Genomic DNA, 18,345 nt, shown 5'->3' with positions numbered 1-18,345 from the left:
ATCAGTTACGCAACTTTCCGCTTCTATTATGGAATATTGCTGACAAATATATGAGTGATAATTACCCATTTCATGCTGCTGGAATCTCTCTTGGCTAATGTGATCGATTATATTAATACCACCAACAGCGATGATATTGATAACAGATAAATTAGATAGAAAGTATAGCAGATTATTAGTTATTGATTCAAATGTTTAGTTTTTGTTGTGCTTTGGATTCTATGGAAGTCAATCTGTTTCTCGGAGCAGTATTATATACAGAAAGACTTAATAAATGCTTTGCACAGCTCTTTTTAAGTACATAGATTTTTTAAGAATACGCAATTAGTTTGATTTCGAAGGATTATTTTATTTCAAACTAGAAGCTGATCCTGCTTTTGCTCATCAATTTCAGTTAGATTGTAAATTGTAATTTTATTGTGTAAATCATGAACTCAATCACTGTATATTGACTACATGTGTTAAAATTTTCGTTGATGGAAGCTGATTAATGTTTATTAAGGTCAGGTAAGCATTATAGTTATCGGAATTATTCAGTGTAAAGGCATTTATTATCAAATAACTAATAATTGAATAAACAGCGAACGATGAGTATCAATATAGGAAGTACGTAAATAATGCTTCAAAGGCTATTTGTTATTACCATAATGGTAGCTGTAGTAAATGGAATCTGAACAAAAACAGTTTCACTGTAAAAAATCGCGCCAAGTCCACGTTCATAAGACTATTAAGAAAAAAAATTTGTTTTTTTTCTTTCAAAAAAGATAAAAAATAAAAATTAAAAATCAAGTAACAGATATAATTGTTTATGATTTTCGGAAATTAAAAAAAATTTTGTTGTAAATTTAAAATTAAAGAAAAATTTTGTGACGTATTTAGTGTGCGCGGTTGCAAAATATTTTACTTTTAATGAAGTTCGTAAAATCTATTTACTAGACTTTAAAAAAATTGAAATACACAATGACGCACACCAAGTACGTTCCAAAAAATTTTTTAATTTTTAAATTTACAACAAAATATTTTTAAATTTCTAAAAATCATAAACAATCATATCGGCTTGGCAGACTTTGAGAAATATCAAAAATGAAATTTTCAATAAAATATTTTTTTTCGGAATAGCATTCATACTAGTGTAATGATCGATTTAAAAAACCATTCAAACCGTCACCTCAAAAAACAAAATGAATTGCCGCAAACCGCATCAAAATCAGTTCATCTGTTCAAGAGAAATCGTCGTCTAAAAATTTGGAAAGACGTGATTTCTTTTACCTACCTTCGAAATATTTTTTCGAATTACTCAGTAAATAAGGATTAATGTTTTTGTGCTCACAAAGCTTCGTCCGGTGCTGCAGATCGCATCAATATCGGTCAAATGGTTCGAAAGACATTTAATTTTTAAAAATTCCAAAAAGTGTTTTTAATATAACTTCAAAATTTGACGTTGAATTGTTTGGTGGATAGAAAATGATCTTTTGATCCTTAAAATTGCGTCGAATAGTGCAAGTCTCATTAAGAACGATTGATTCGTTCAAGAGATATCGCAATTAAAAAATTTCCAAAGAAGTATGTATTTATTTACAACCACTAAATTTTCGAGCTCGAAAAGGCTCAAAAAAAAGATTAAAAGTTGTTTTATGAGCTCGAAGAGCTCTAAACTTCGGAATAGATGATTTTTCGATTTTTTACTATTGCTAAAAGTTATCAGTTTTATAAATAACGAGAATTATAATCGAATATGACATATTACTCTCAATTCTAATGACAACTGAAGCCTTTTGTTGGAGTTGACACTATATATTTGCATATATTCAAAAATTCCAATTGTTAAATTCAATTTAACCGCGCAAGCAACAAAATTACGCACTGAAATGTAAGCTTTTTGTTTGTAAATGTCAATAGATTGCCATTGTATGGAAATTACAATGAAGAATCTGTTTGAATCAATACAGTAAGGTTAACTGCACATTGGATTGAGACCATTTAAAATCCAATCTTCTTGTAAGTTGCTTCAATTGTGTCCAAGCTTTCAAACTGATATTGTAAAAGTTTATTCTCTCTACCTTGGTTTTTAAGTTTGTCAATGCTTTTTTCTTCGAACTCGTCCAGCTAACTTTATAAATAAATGAAAACAGTATAAATGTAAACAGACATATAGCATTTAAGAAAACAATACATGGGAGTTGTAAAAGTATACGATTCTTAAAGATTGTAAACAATAGTCGAACAGATATTGACAAGCAATTGTTTTCTTTTCACATTTTTAAAGTTCTACGTACATATAGAAGATTCAATTATCGAAACATAATTATCACAAAAGTAATTATAGACCGATAGCGCAGTAGTGTATTTTTATCCATAAGTGGACATATTTCAAGAAACGACGCGTTATTTAAAAGTAAAATTTCAAAGGAGGAAAATTTCTTGAAAGAAGTTGGAAGTCGAAAATTTTCATCATCAGAAACTTTAGATTAAGGGTGTAGTCTGGTTCATCACTTTCGAAAATTCAATATTTTTATTTACATTTTTCAAATATTGTATGTATCTAAGGATTCCCGGGGATGTTAACTGTTTCGGGTGAAGGCTCGCATATTAAATTATGATAAGATTTTTTATGGTTTCTCATTTAAAGAAACTTAAAACGCGTTTTTTTAAAAACTACGTTTTCATGAACAGCCATCATGATTTCTCCGCAACCCGTCGCTCGATCCTTCTGAAATTTTAACCACATTCTACACACACAAATACTCACAAAATAGACTATCATCATATTAAAATATTGATTTTTTAGTATTTTTTTTTTTAACTTCCCGCTAAGAAAAAATTGAAAAATTTTTAAAAATTCGGGAAGTTATTGGTTTTACCCCCGTTTTGCGAAAAATCGAGTTTTCGTCAGATCTTGACGTTTTAAAGTCCTAGGAAGCTGTCCTGACTATTACCGCGATGGTGTCCGTGCGGCTGTCTGTATGTGCGTATGTGTGTGTGTGTGTGTGTGTGTGTGTGTGTGTGTGTGTGTGTGTGTGTGTGTGTGTGTGTGTGTGTGTGTGTGTGTGTGTGTGTGTGTGTGTGTGTGTGTGCCTATTATAACTTTTGAACGGCTCGACCGATCGGATTGAGATAGGTAGCGATCTAAAAAGGTATCATTGCCATTAAATTTCGTAAAAATTTGAATCGATTCGGTTCGCTAGATTTTGAGAAATCTCAAAAATAAAATTAAAAAAAAATGGTTTTTTTTTTAGATAACTTCTAAACGGTTCCACCGATCAATCCCATAAACTAATCCACTCTTAAACTTAAAAAATCACGGCGATTGGCACCAGTCCCGTCAAAATCGTTTCATTCGTTCGTGAGATATCAAAAACGAAAAATTTCGAAAAAAGTATTTTTTCAAAATAACTCCGAAATTTTTTATCAGATCAATTTTCATCGTTGTAAATCTTTGATAGAGCTTGAAAATTAACATCGATCGCTGCTGACCACGTGAAAATCGGTTGATCCATTCAAAAGTTATCGTAGTTTGAAAATTCCAGAAATGGTATTGTAACTATAAGTCTCATTAGACTTTTGAGCTCGAATAGCTCAAAAGCATAAAACAGCTATCTTTTTGAGCTTGAAGAGCTCAAAGTAACACAGAAAACTCTTCGAGCTCAAAAACAAAATCAGTGGAATTTTAAACGTTTAGGTATGGATTTAGCGGGAAGTTGCAAAGATGGCTTTCAGGGTCATCCGTCTTGCTAATTTTATTTTTGTAATAGGTAAAAATATTTTTTCTCGTTTTGTTATTTAAAATTAACAACAATTGTTGAAAATTAATATCAATAGTCTATTTTATAGTCATTGTCATACTGAATTTAAAACACTTCGGTTTTATGGCACTCCAAATTATGGCATTCCATTTAAGTACGAATCTTTTGTAAAAAAATTCATAAAAAAAATTTTACTTTTGTAATTTAAGACTTCAATTATCCCTAACAATTTTTATAAGCATATTTTTTATAGCAAGCTCACAAGAAATTCCAAAAAATACCTATTTTTTAGCCGACGAATTAGACTACACCCTTAAGTACACTGATAGAAGGATTTCTTAGCATTTAAGAAGATTTCTTCGTATTTAAAAAATCATTTCTTAAACATCATTTCTTAGTATTTAGTAAATATTTCTTAGTATTTAAGAAATATTTCTTTGTATTTATGAAATATTTTTTAGTATTTATATTTCTTAGTATTTAAGAAATATTTCTTAGTATTTAAGAAATATTTCTTAGTATTTAAGAAATATTTCTTAAATACTAAGAAATATTTACTAAATACTAAAAAAATGATTTCTTAAATAATAAAGAAATCTTTTTAAATACTGAGAAATCCTTCTGTCAGTGTATGAGTAAAACTCATCAAAATTGAAACTTTGATGATTTACGATTGCGAGAAAAAAGTGGTGTAGAATATTTAATGGGGTTTGCAAGGATTGATTCAACGTTAAATCATAAAATTTTTAGCGTGATGATAACAGTAGTGAATAAAAATGTGAAAGTATAAAAGTTGTTATCACTTATCGTCGCCTTGCCATGTCTTTTTGCTTTTGTCGAATGAATGATATCACCGACCCGGGGATTTAACATTCAAAATGATAGACCACCTTTGGTGATATCTCGAAAACCCTCGAGCTATGACTTTACCCGTTATCGCTGATTCGCATTGTTCAGTTTTTGGTGCTGTAGAGTAAGAACATAAAAGTGTCACTAAATATTTTTCTGGGGCTAAGCCAGAATTATTGATAAATTCATCTGTAAAATATTTATATAATAAAAATTATTATTTTATTTTTATTATTGACGAAAATGAAAATTATTATTTCAAATTTCCCATAACAATTACATTGTTTTAATTGTGCCCAGGTAGTTTTAATAAAATTGATTGATTACATTTATGAATTATTGAAATATTGAGTTAATTAACAAATATCAATCTTTCATGTTCGTACGTTTAATTGGAGTTTCAATATTAAAATTCGATTGGACAGTTATTTAAATTTCATTAAAATCGATAATTGATGTTTGTTAATGAAGATATGTTTATTTTTAAGTGATAACTGTGAGTACGAAAAATACCAATTACATAGTTATTCGAATCTGAAATGTTTAAGGGTGCGTATTCATTTCAAGATCAAGCCATTTTTCACTACTCGAATTGCCGCTATCATGTTTACATTGCAATTGCAGAACAATAAAAGTATGAATATTAAGGAAACACGATGCCTAAATACATCTGACGATTAAAAGAAAAAAATTCATTTCGCTTATCCCAGGAAAAAATGATTGAAAAATAAATTATAATGGATGTTAATTAGTCTATGCGTGCGTAGCCCGCTTGTAAACACTTGAGTTGCTAAAAAATTTGATACATTGAAATCGTTTTTTTTTTTTTTTTTTTTTTTTTATTAGCTTCAGAATGACTTTGAATAGAAGTCTACTGAAAATGACTGTCTAATTCAGTGGTATTTAATAATAATTTATGAATAACTTTAAAAAATTCAAAAGTGCACGCTCCATAACGCTCATTAATTTTTTTAAATGAAAATTAGGAAAACGGTTGAACCTGAAGGCCATCCCTGCATACTTCCCGCTACCCGACTAGAAATTGTAGTGAGGAATGCCGAAGAATTAGTGAGGGGCAAGTTTGGCTTGCCTAATTTGCGCCTTCTTAAATCCACGTTAGGCAAAACGAAGATTGGCATGCCAAATTTGCAAGTAATTTGGGACATCTATGGCAAGCCGAACTTCGGTGAACCTTTGGAATGCCTGACTAGCTGGAAGTAACGATAACCAAAGATTTGCCGAAGTTTGGCTTGCCATAAATGTCCCTAATTACCTTTAAGTTTGGTAAACCGAACTTTCGTAAGCCTTTGGATTTTATAATTTCCTGCAAGTTAGGTATTCCAAATATTCGCCAAACTTCGTCTTACCATAGATGGCCCCAATTACTTTCAAGTTTGGCAAACCGAACTTCCGTAGACCTTTGGATCTTGTAATTTCCTGCAAGTTAGGCATTCCAAACATTCGCCAAACTTCGTCTTACCATAGATGGCCCTAATTACTTTTAAGTTTGGCAAACCGAACTTCCGTAGACCTTTGAATTTTATAATTTCCTGCAAGTTAGGCATTCCAAACGTTTGACGAACTTCGGTATTTCTTGCCAAAGTACTCTAAAACGGAGTGGGAGAAGATATTTGGCTTTGTCTTTCCAAGGTTAAGCCTTTTCGTTCTATACATATAAAAGTGTGTATTTATGAGAGTATTTATGCATTGTACATATAAACATGGTGTCTCATGTACCCGACTAGAAATTTCAGTGCGGCATATGCCGAAGAACCAATTCGGGGCAAGTTTGGCTTGCCTAGGTTGTACCTCATAAAAACCAAGGTAGGCAGAACGAAATGTTTGGCTTGCCATATTTGAATGTAACTAGGAAAGTTTCATGGATTCCTTAAGTCTGATATATCATGGGAACGCCGAACTGGTTTCAAGTAACGATAACCTGAGTTTTGCTAGTTTGGAGCGAACTTGGCTTTCCGAACTTAGGCTAGCCCAATTCGAATCTTATTTGTTTTAAGTTTTTTAAGTATCACACACGGAGAAAATTAAATGATAGTAGTTACTATCTAATTATGGTAAAAAATTTTACCATCAACCCGATCGTAGTGAATACTATCTACCCGGGTCAAAAAATTTAGTCTGTTTTATGATTAATAAAAATTTTTAATATTTTTCATTTAATTTAATTTCATTATGTGTATCTATTTTATATAAGAATTTAATCTGTTTTTGCCGTACTATTCCCAATTCAGACCAATTTCAGATCATATTTAATGTTACAATGAAATTGTTTTCTATTGTTTCAAGACCAAAATCAGACTTTTTTGTCAAAATCATTTAACTGGTTTTGATCGCATCAAGGTCAAAACAGACCAAAACGTTCCATAATTTTTAGTCGGTTTTGATCGCCTATAGATCAAAAACAGACCTTTACGAATTAGATAATAATAATCAAGGTTATAGTAATCAGATTATAGTAATATAATAGTAATCATCAAGGTCAAAAACAGACCAAAACGTTCCATAATTTTTAGTCGGTTTTTGATCGCCTATAGATCAAAAACAGACCTTTTACGAGATAATGATAATAAAAAAAATAATAATAATATATTTATTTATTATTATTTTATTCATGTCCTCGAAGATCCTCTACAGGGCACAGCTTTTCATTCTCTGAAATTGAAATAGTGACTATTCCCTATTTCGTATTGCAATGTATACCAAACGGTATTCTTTGCACTACCAAATAGTGAATACCGCTCATTAAATGATGCGTGAAAGTATAAAATTTAATATTAATCTTGTCATGTTGTCAACATTTTAATCTTGTCGATGTATTCACATTGTGTTTAATATCGATAATTAGAAAACTCTAGATTTAGATCCATAATCAAACGATGAGAACTATTTTATATACGTATGTTAATACAAATTTATTAGTTATCACTGCAACTAATATTCGCAGTTTCAAAACTTTTTATAATCCATGAAATCTTAAGCTATGCCAAATAAATATTACAAATGTAAGGTTATAATCGACGTTCAGTTCAAAAAACTCTCGATACATCAAGTTTTTCGGGAGTTATCGTAAGTACATACAAAATCAGCGTTCAGACATCCGGACGTCCACATAAAATTTTTTTCAAAATGTTTTTTTTTTCAAAATAGCAACATAAAACGATTTCACAAGCTATAAGATTGATTAATTAAGATGTTTCTTTGATGTACGTCTACTCATATTATCGTATAACTGCAGAATGGTTGTGATAGAGGCATTTGAAGACCACAAAATTTCTTGACCTCGACGTGTCGGATGTAAAAAGTATTACCTCAATCGCTCTTCACGCTATGAGGCGTGCAAAATAAAAATTTATTGGTCTTTTGTGTGTTTGCGTCTGTGTAAAATAAACTCGAGACTCCGGGTGCTTACTGACGATATATTATTTAGTTGGTTTTTATTTTTAGTGGATGAGTTTTATTTTTCTCAGTGACCAGCCGAGAAATATTTGAAAAAAAAAAAAAAAAAAAAAAAGTTACGTCACTATTTATTTAATTTTTTACACAACACTTGCGCTTTCAGACAAATACTTTTTTAACGGTAAGAAAATACTTTTTCATTTACTTGAACGTTAATTAATATTTTATAATCATAAAAATTTCATGATTATTACATGGAAAAATATTGATTTATAAGTTAATAATAAGTAAGGATCAACTGGAAAAAATTACCATTTCAAACAGTAAAGTCGTGATTTTAACAATCACTTTATAAGATTTATCATATAAATGCTCCAATTTATTACTTACATGGAAGACAATACTATTTCAAACAGTAATATTCGCTATGTGAAAGTCGAAAATGTTAAAGAATAGTAATTAAGAATTTTGATTTTGATATTTATCATTTCGTACCTAAAAATAATGATCGCATGATATGTAAAAAATATAAACTACAGTTACTAAATTTTCTATACAAGCAACGTCAATATTTACAAAGTAAAATGATAAATTTTAAACGCAACGCTAAAAATCAAACTATAATTATTGATTTGCTTGGACATAAAATATATATTTTAAGAGTAGAATTTTTACTGTTTCAAATGCTAAATTCTCCGAGTGTGAGACCTTCCCCTTCTCATAGTATAGACTATATATTGAAACGGTAATTTTTACTGTTTGAAACTGTAATTTTTTAAGATGAGAGAGTCGTTATTTACTATAGCGACAGCTACTAATCACATTTTCGGTATTAAATTATAAATTGTGGCTTTTACATTTTCTACATTAAGTTTTGTAATATTTACATTCGTGCCACCTCGATGTCCGCTGTACGGTTTGAAACTATAAAAATTAACCGGAATCCGAGTGAATTTTACAGTTTACTTTTTTCCGTGTATATCTTAAAAATATATATTAATAAATGGAGATATAGAAATCTTTCTTAGCATTTATATTTGATAGAGGTGTCACTCGATATCTGGAAATAAACCTGGAAAATTGGCTGTCGCGAAAATGACGGCGCGCAACGACAGCTTCAATAAATAGAACTCGATATGATATCTTGATTCGAAAAACATCAATGTAAATTATAAATAACTAACGCAGTACCACTAAAAGGTATAAATTCCAATAAAATTGTGAAAGAAATGACGATAAAATTAATTGAATAATGTAATTTAAATTTGAAATAAAAACGACAGAAATTCTTTAGTACACAGATAAAAAAAATAACTTGACTCAAGAGAAAAAATCTTGATCCAATAATACCATTTCGAAGAAAATAAGTTTCTTGCATTGATAAAGAATTATTTTTGATTTAGGTGAATTTTTCTTGTCTCAAGAATTTTTCTCTTGACTCAAGAAAATAATTTACAGCAAATTGGTATACTTAATTCAAGATTTTTCTTGAATGAAGTTAATTTTTTATCAGTTTAGGGCTTCGTAAAATCTAAAAAGTAACTGATAGAAATAAAAGCTTAACAGAGCAGTTTAAATGTTTGTTTAGAGATTGGGGCTTCATCAAAAGTTCTTGTGCAGAATCCTTTGAAATTGAGAACGTTAAGAAACTTCTTACACACATTTAGAGGTAAATAACTGTTGGAGGGTTGAAGCGAGGGACTTCTCGCAAGTGATTGCTTGAACGGAGTCGGCTCTATACTACTTGATTCTCAACCTAAATTCAACAGAGTTTCGCCTGTCAGACTTGCGGTTAACACTAAACTCTTTGCTGAATTTACTCCGATGCTTTGGAATAAGTGGGGTATTTATATTTACTCATATCTAATTACATAGTTTAAAGTGTATTTTTGGTCAAGTAAAAGTTTAACGTTACTAGAATATATTAAAAAAGTTTTAAAAATCCAAAAGAGCACGACCCTTTTAATTTTTTGTCGAAAAAAAAATTGTTTGGTCTTAGAGCACTGTTTATCTGAATAAATATTTTAATTGTCGCGCTAAATAATTATATTATCAACAGAATTTCGATCAGCAAGAGGTATCACTAGTACATGCTTCTCCAAGTTTACGTCCAAAATTTGTTACCAATAAAAAAAAATTATGCTTTTTTCAAAAAATAATGAAATATAAAAAAAAAAAAAATAGGAAAACGGTTGAGCCTATAAAGGTCATCCCTGCAACTCCCCGCTAAATCCATACCTAAGCATTCAACATTTCACTTATTTTGTTTTTAGCTCAAAAATATAATTTTAGTGTTATTTTGAGCTCTCCGGGATCAAAGAGATAGCTGTTCTGTGCTTTTGAGCTCTTCGAGCTCAAAAATTTGGTAGAAGTTTCATAGAACACTATTTTTTGAATTTTCAAATCGCAATAACTTTCGAATTAATCCACTGATTTTCTCGCGCTTAGCAGGTAAGACTGAAAATTTCATAGAAATTCTGAAAAATTTCTTTTTTTTTCAATTTCTTTCGACAACGATATCTCACGAACTAATCAACCGATTTTGACCGAACCGGTGGTGATCGACGTAGTTTTTTGAGGTTAAGAGCTGATTAGTTTTTAGAATCGATCGGTTAAGCCGTTCAGAAGATATTTCAAAAAAACGAATTTTTGGAAATTTAATTTTTGAGATTTCTAAAAATTTATTAACTCGAATTCTTTGAACTAGCATCAGAAATCTAAGGGCAATGGAACTCTTTGGAACGCCGCTTATTTCGATCAAATCGGATAAGCCGTTCAAAAGTTATGAGAAATTTACACACACACACACACACACACACACACACACACACACACACACACACACACACACCTCAAAACGTGGAGATCTGATGAAAACTCGATTTTATCCGGTATATCCTAAAACTCGATTTATATCAGTATATTCTTATCGTAAATTGGGTTTCATATTTTTTCAGCGATATTCATTTATGATTTAAATAATTGAGAAAGTAAGGAGAATTTTGTGACGAACATGTTATTATTTTGAAAGGAATTTGTATCGTTGAATCCACAGATTCGGTAGAATCTGGCGCCAAGTTCCGTTCAAATCCGTTGTAAATAGAGCGCCAGACTACCGACTGTGTTTACTGTAAGCAGAACGGTATTTTGAGGTTGCAAAATTTTATTTAATTTTACGGTACTTTTTTTTCCTAAATTGTTTACTGTAACAGTAATTCATAACTTTATTTTACCGTATTAATTAATTATATTCACTTATAACAATTAATTTCGATCCTGACTTTTTTTCGATGGGGAAAGGTCAGCGCCACAGACTAGATAAAATAAAAATGTGTAGTCATTCTCCTATAGATACGCAACTACACTAAAAAAAGATAATTCACAGCTTGAATCTACGGCCGCCAGAGCGCGCTGAAATTATTTTTACATAAACTGTAGCATGAAGGGGATAGTTTGCCATGAAAAGTGCAGCCAACGCGAGATTTCAGTTGGTACCGGAGAAAAATTAACTAAAATCTCAAAAGGGTTCACACACACACATGTTGATGGATTTTAGTGTTTTGCCGGCAATTATTCTCTTATTTATTTACTTTTAATTTTCGCGAAAAAGTATTAAATTAAAATTGTCAACTTTTATTATAATTACGAAAAATACTAAAATCCGATCAAAAACAGTTCCACTGTAAAAAATAGCGCTAAGTCTACGTTCATAAAACTATTATAAGAACAAAATTTTTTTCCTTTACAAAAAAATATAAAATAAAAAAATTAAAAAATCCAAGTAACTGATATGATTGTATATGATTTTCGATAATTAAAAAAAATTTTGCTGTAAATTTAAAAATGAAAAAAAAACAATTTTGGAATGTACTTGGTGTGCGTCATTATGTAATTCAAATTTTCTTAAGTCCTGTCACAGGGTTTTTATTCCCTGTGTGCGTCCCTCCCTGCGCCTAAATTTGGCAACAGATCCACACTCGGTGTGTCTCTGAATTTATTATTTTATATTTATTTATTAATTTATTTATTAAATTTAATATTATTAGTATTATTTATATTTGAAATTTCTAATATTATGGTTATTAATTTAAGAATTAATTTTATCTTTATTTCAGACATTTATAATGAATTATTTATAATTTATTATTATTATTATTTGTGTGCATTGCCGTAAATCATTGTCATATAGTACCTAATTTTACTATGAGTGATAAATCATAGCCTTTACTCGCACGGGTGAGGCCCTACAATATCGATCGCGAGCAAAGAGTTCATTGAATTAGGGAAAATGGCTCGAGAGGCCCTTGTTGTCGAACACGAGGCCTCGAACGGTTTACGGTGACAAACATTGAGGAGACACGCGGTGGCCCGCTTGGTGTGAGGTAGACACGCGGGACCTCCGCTATTGTAAGGAGTGTGGATTTGGTGCCTTGGTTTGAGTTTCCTTTTTCTGGTGGGTACTCACAAGTTGAGATCAATTAATATCCGCACACCGCTGTCTCCTGGCTTAAATAAATTATTCTTTTACTGTTTAATTAAAATCACTATCGATTGATCGGGTCGATCCCGTAGCAAGTAAGGGTTATCATAAGGGAATATTTGTACCTGTCCCGAAAGCCGCGTGTTGGGTCCTCGATACGGTCAGCAATGTTTATAATTATTATTGTCAAATTGGGTTTATTATTTTGCGTCATTGACAATTATTATTGTCAAACATTAATTATCATTACAAGTATTATTTTCAAGCGCAATTCAGATTTAATATTCTTAAATTTTAATTACTGTTACGATTATTGTTTTGATTGCGGTTATTATTATTCTCGAACGCAATATTGTAAAATAAGTTGAAGAAAAATTTATATGTTAATCAAGAATTCCATAAAGGGTTTATTTTGTTATTTAAAGGATAAATTTAGTTTTAAGGAACTTCGTTTTTGAATAAATAATTTATTTATTTTTATTGAAATTTTCTGATCCATTAATAATTAATGTATGAAAGCTGATTCCCGGATTCTTTTCCTATGACTCATCTTCCTATCTTAGCTAAATAATCTAAGATATTAATTTATAATTATTTAGTTATTGTTTTTGATTCCAAATAATATCCTAATCTCGACTTTGATTATTTCGTGATTTATTTTCCATTCTCATTAATTTAAATCGTTAATTGATCGTCCGGCGCGGCCCCTGGAATTTTTATTATTTTTGGTAATTTTCATAAAAATTACCTGGCGTCCAAATATTGCACTAACCCAGCCTGAGGGGTTTCCGGGTTAATTTTATTATTTATTAAAAAGGGCGAGCGTAAAATACCCTACCCAGCCGATATCTCCGCCATCGGTCGAATTTAGTTAAATTTTGGGAAAAAGTATTGTTACAGTCCTAATAGATCAATTTCACGAATTTTATAAAAAAAAAAAAAAAATATTGTGCAACCATGCACACCAAGTACATTCCAAAATTGTTTTTTTTCATTTTTAAATTTACAACAAAATTTTTTTTAATTATCGAAAATCATATACTATCATATCAGTTACTTGGATTTTTAAATTTTTTTGTAAAGGAAAAAAATTTTGTTCTTATAATAGTTTTATGAACGTGGACTTGGCGCTATTTTTTACAGTGGAACTGTTTTTGATCGGATTTTGTATTACTACACGGAAAAAAAAACTGCTGCTGCTACAGGCTGAGCCTGTGGATACTACATTCCATTTTCCTGTAGCTGTAACACGGTTGGGCCTGTAGCAGCTACAGGCGTCGTCCTGTGGTAGTAGCTACAGGCTTAGTTTTGTAGCAACTACAGGTCTAACCTTCTTGCATCTAATCCTAGCCCTAACACAGATACAGAGATAACACTGTCACGATTACAGGCTTAGTAGTTATTTAATTATATAAAAATATTTGGCCTGCAGTTTTTTTAGCTTGAGTCAGCGGATTTAAAGACGGTTTTTGAGTTGTAACTACTTTTCTGAGTTGAAAAAATGTGATTGAGTCTTAAAAAACGACTTATTAAAAAATTTTGCAAGTATACTGAAAAATTTGTTTTTTGAATTTCATTTTTAAGGTTTTTCATAGTAGGACATTGATCATTTTTAATATGTTTACGTTAAATAATTTCATTCTTATTTATTATTCCTTGAAAATTTTTTACCCTACAGAGAAAAAAAAATTAACTTGATTTAAGAGAAAAATTCTTGAACCAAGAATATAATTTTGAAGAGGGTAATTGTCTTGAATCAAGACGAAAAATTCTTGAATCAAGTAAAATTTTCTTAAATCAAGAATTTTTCTACTCAAATCAAGAATATTAAGTTCTTCAAAATTATATACTTGATTCAAGAACATTTTTAACTTCCCGCTTAGAAAATCGAAGATTTTCAAAAATCGGGGTTATTGTTTTCACCCCGTTTTGCAAAAATCGAGTTTTCATCAGATCTCGACGTTTGAAGGTCATAGGAAGCTTCCCTGACTACTCCCGCGAGGTTGTCACGGTGTCTGTATGTGTGTGTGTGTGTGTGTGTGTGTGTGTGTGTGTGTGTGTGTGTGTGTGTGTGTGTGTGTGTGTGTGTGTGTGTGTGTGTGTGTGTGTGTGTGTGTGTGAAAGTATGTGAACCGCTTATAACTTTTGAACTGCTCATCCGATTTTATCGCGGTTGGTGCGATTTGAAAGGAATTGGCCAAACTTAGATTTTAAGTATAATTTGGACCGATTCGGATGAGTAGATTTTGAGAAATCTTAAAAAAACTAAGAAAAAAAATTTTTTCAAATGTGGTTTTTTTTTGGATAACTCTTAAACGGCTCTACCGATCAATTCCAAAAACTAATCAGCTCTAGACAATAAAAAATCACGTCGATGGCCATCAAGCTGGTCGAAATCGGTTAATTCGTTCGAGAGATATCGTGAACGAAAGAAAACCGAAAAAAGTGTTTTTTCGAAATTACTCTGAAATTTTTGGTTCGATCAATTAAAACCTGAAAATTTTTCATGGGGCTGATAACACTGCGTCGAATGCCGCCAACAGCGTGAAAATCGGTTGATTCATTCAAAAGTTATTGCGGTTTGAAAATTCCAAAAGTAGTGTTCTATGAAACTTCTATCAGACTTTTGAGCTCGAAGAGCTCAAATGCATAGAAATACTATCTCTTTGAGCTCAGCGAGCTCAAAATATCACATAAATTATATTCTGAGCTCAAAAATCTCAAAAACGTCATAAGTACAATTTTAAGCGCCCAGGTATGGAATTAGCAGGAAGTTGCAGGGATGGCCTTTAGGGTGAACCGTTTTACTAATTTTTTTTTCTGTGTAGACTGGTTAACAAGCGCGACCTAACGACTTCGGTATGTAAGTAATGAGGGATTTGCCGCACTGCTTTTAGAGCGTACAGTGTTTCCAGTTCATACACGTTTGACAGGCAGAGACTAAAAGTGTTTTCGGCAACGTCGGGGACAAAAAACTACTTACGACTTTGGTCAAGCGATGAGGAAAGCCCCGCGAATTTTTTTTAGAAATTTTTATTCAGTAATTTAACGTTTTTCAAGATGTTTGAAAAAATTATTTATATATTCTAAAATGTTCGAAGATCAAAGTCAAATTTTTTTGAATAATTTTAGTAAATATTGAAAATATTCCAAGATCAATATTGCAGTAAAGTAAAAGACCCGATAAATTGTTTACAAGATTATGAAACTTAGTTGTAAGAAGAGTTTTATCATATTAACAAATTAACTATAAGCTGATCCATGTAAAAAATTAATAAGTGATGTTAATATATTGATTCATTATAATTAAATTAAATTTTAAACTTGTAATGGAACTTATCCTGTTGCAGTTACAAAACTAGGCTTGTAGCAGCAACAGGCTTTTCCTGTTGCAGCTACAAAACTAGGCCTGTAGCTGCTACAGGCTTTTCCCCTTGATGAAGTCATTGGTACAGTCGAGTGAATGTTAAAGACTTTGTATAATTTTTTCTTTTATTATTCCCATCCCCTTGTAGGAAAAAAATTATCTATAACGGGGCCTGTCTTGGCACAATAATGGGTTGCCCAGACTCGGCCGAACAATACTGGCCCACGACTGGACCACTACTCAACTGACAAGTCTTGGTTTGCCAGTCTTGAACCAAGACCCAGCCAATATTCAATTGACAAGTCTTGTTAAGCTACTTTTGGACCAAGATCTAGCCAATGTCTACGTAACAAGTCTTGGTTTGCCAGTCTTGAACCAAGGACCCAGCCAATATTTAACTGACAAGCCTTGGTTTGCCAGTCTTGAACCAAGACCCAGCCAATATTCAAGTGACAAGTCTTGGTTTACTACTCTTGGACCAAGACTCAGCCAATGTCTATGTAACGAGTCTTGGTTTGCCAGCCTTGATTCAAGAGTTAACCAATATTTAATTAACAAGGCTTCACAGAAAAAAAAAAGTTAACTTGAATCAATTGAAAAATTCTTGAACCAAAAGAAAATAATTTTAAAAAGTTTTATTGTTTTAAATCAAGACGAAAAATTCTTTAATCAAGTTGAAATTATTTAAACCAAGAAAAATTTCTTGGTTTAAGAATTTTTTTACTTAAGGAAGTTCGAGCGAATCTAATGTAAAAAATAATTTCCAATTTTGAGCTTTGAAATTAAGTATACGTATAAATAAATACGTAATTTATCTAATACCAACATTTTAAAAAGATTCACAGTTTAGTTACTTAGATATTAAAATTTAAAAATCACATATTTTATCTCCTTACACATGGGCTCTTATGGTGGACAAACTTTTGTCGAGACTTTAATTATTTTTTTCAATATTAACCTCCCAACTTTAACTGATAAAAAACTATACACAAGAAACTTGGATTATTGCAAAATATAAAAACAATTTAATAATATTACATTACCCATAAAATTTTTGAAATATTTAAAGTCAAATTTTATGTTTGTAACTGGTTTATCGTCAGCCATTTATTCGAATAAAGATTTGACAACATTGCGCCAACAGCTGAGAAAAAACAAAAAGATAGAAATATAGTTACAGAGAGAGAAATCTTTAACTCAGACATTCATCCACGTCTCTGTTATGGGTATAATCAAACGCGCTATTGCCAAATCTGTTTATTTATTCCGTCAAGTAATAAATACCAAAGTCATTTTATTACTTTACTTTATTAAATAAGTAAAAATCATCAATTATTAAATTGTTAAAGTTATTTGAAATTAAAATAAAGAATTTTGATGAATATTGGGAAGTCTAAAATTAAAAAAAAATTTTAACATTATTTTGACTCATTAGTTACGCTCGAACTTCCTTAAATCAAGGAAATGAAGTTCTTCAAAATTAATTACTTGATTCACATTAATTGTTTTTTTTGTGTTGGCTTATTATCCTTGGCCCAAGGCCCAGCCAATATTCAACTGATGTCTTGGTTTGCCAGTGTTGAACCAATACCCAGCTACTATTGACATTGTTAAAACTGTAAATTTGACAGTTTTTCTGTCATTTTATTGTTGTTTTTTTCTATGTAGTATATACTTAAAAAAAATTTGAAATTCGTTTCTGCTTCAACTATAGTGTATATGCATTAAAAAAAAAATTTTTTTCCACCTAGAATATTAAATTTTTTAATCGAGTTTTTTTTATTTAAAACCTTAAAATTGATTCTTAACCTTAGAATACCACGTTTTATTATAAGGCTAGTTTTTTGACAGGCAGAAAAATTTATTCTTATAGTTAAAAAAACTTTCGTATTCTAATCATAAGAATACCAATTTTTTAACCATAAGGAAAAATTTCCTAGGTATAAAAAAACTTTTTTTTTTCAGTGTGTATTAATTATATTTTATAGTATTACGAAAATAACTATTTTATCGGCCAAGTCGTAATTGCCCACAAGTTATCCATTAGCTTTAACATATACATTTATACATACGTTTAAAATTTACAAATTCATAATATTTTTATTCACATATGTAGATTTAAAACTTTCCCCAATAATGTGGCCGGCCCAATGATTTTTTTTCCTATTATCTTCTAGTCATTATTAACAAGTAACAAATTGTCAACAATAACCTTCAAATAAACACGAGGTTCCAGTCTTTGACTAGAGAATAATAGGAAAAAAATTTTTGACGAGTTTTTTAATCTATTAAATTGGATATAGTTCATTTTATTTATTACGGACTCTAAATATAAAAATAAAATAAAAAAATTTGTTCATATATTAAAATGTCATGCGCAGTAATTTTTTGTAAATTGAGGACTATGTGTTTTTATATTGTAAAATTTTAAGATATTTATTAATTTATTATTTTTTTAGATATTTGTATTGAGTTTTTGATTTTACATGAAA

This window comes from Cotesia glomerata, linkage group LG6 (genome assembly GCF_020080835.1).
Source record: "Cotesia glomerata isolate CgM1 linkage group LG6, MPM_Cglom_v2.3, whole genome shotgun sequence".
In the NCBI taxonomy this organism is placed as follows: Eukaryota; Metazoa; Arthropoda; class Insecta; order Hymenoptera; family Braconidae; genus Cotesia; species Cotesia glomerata.
Note: the sequence above shows the minus strand (reverse complement) of the source record.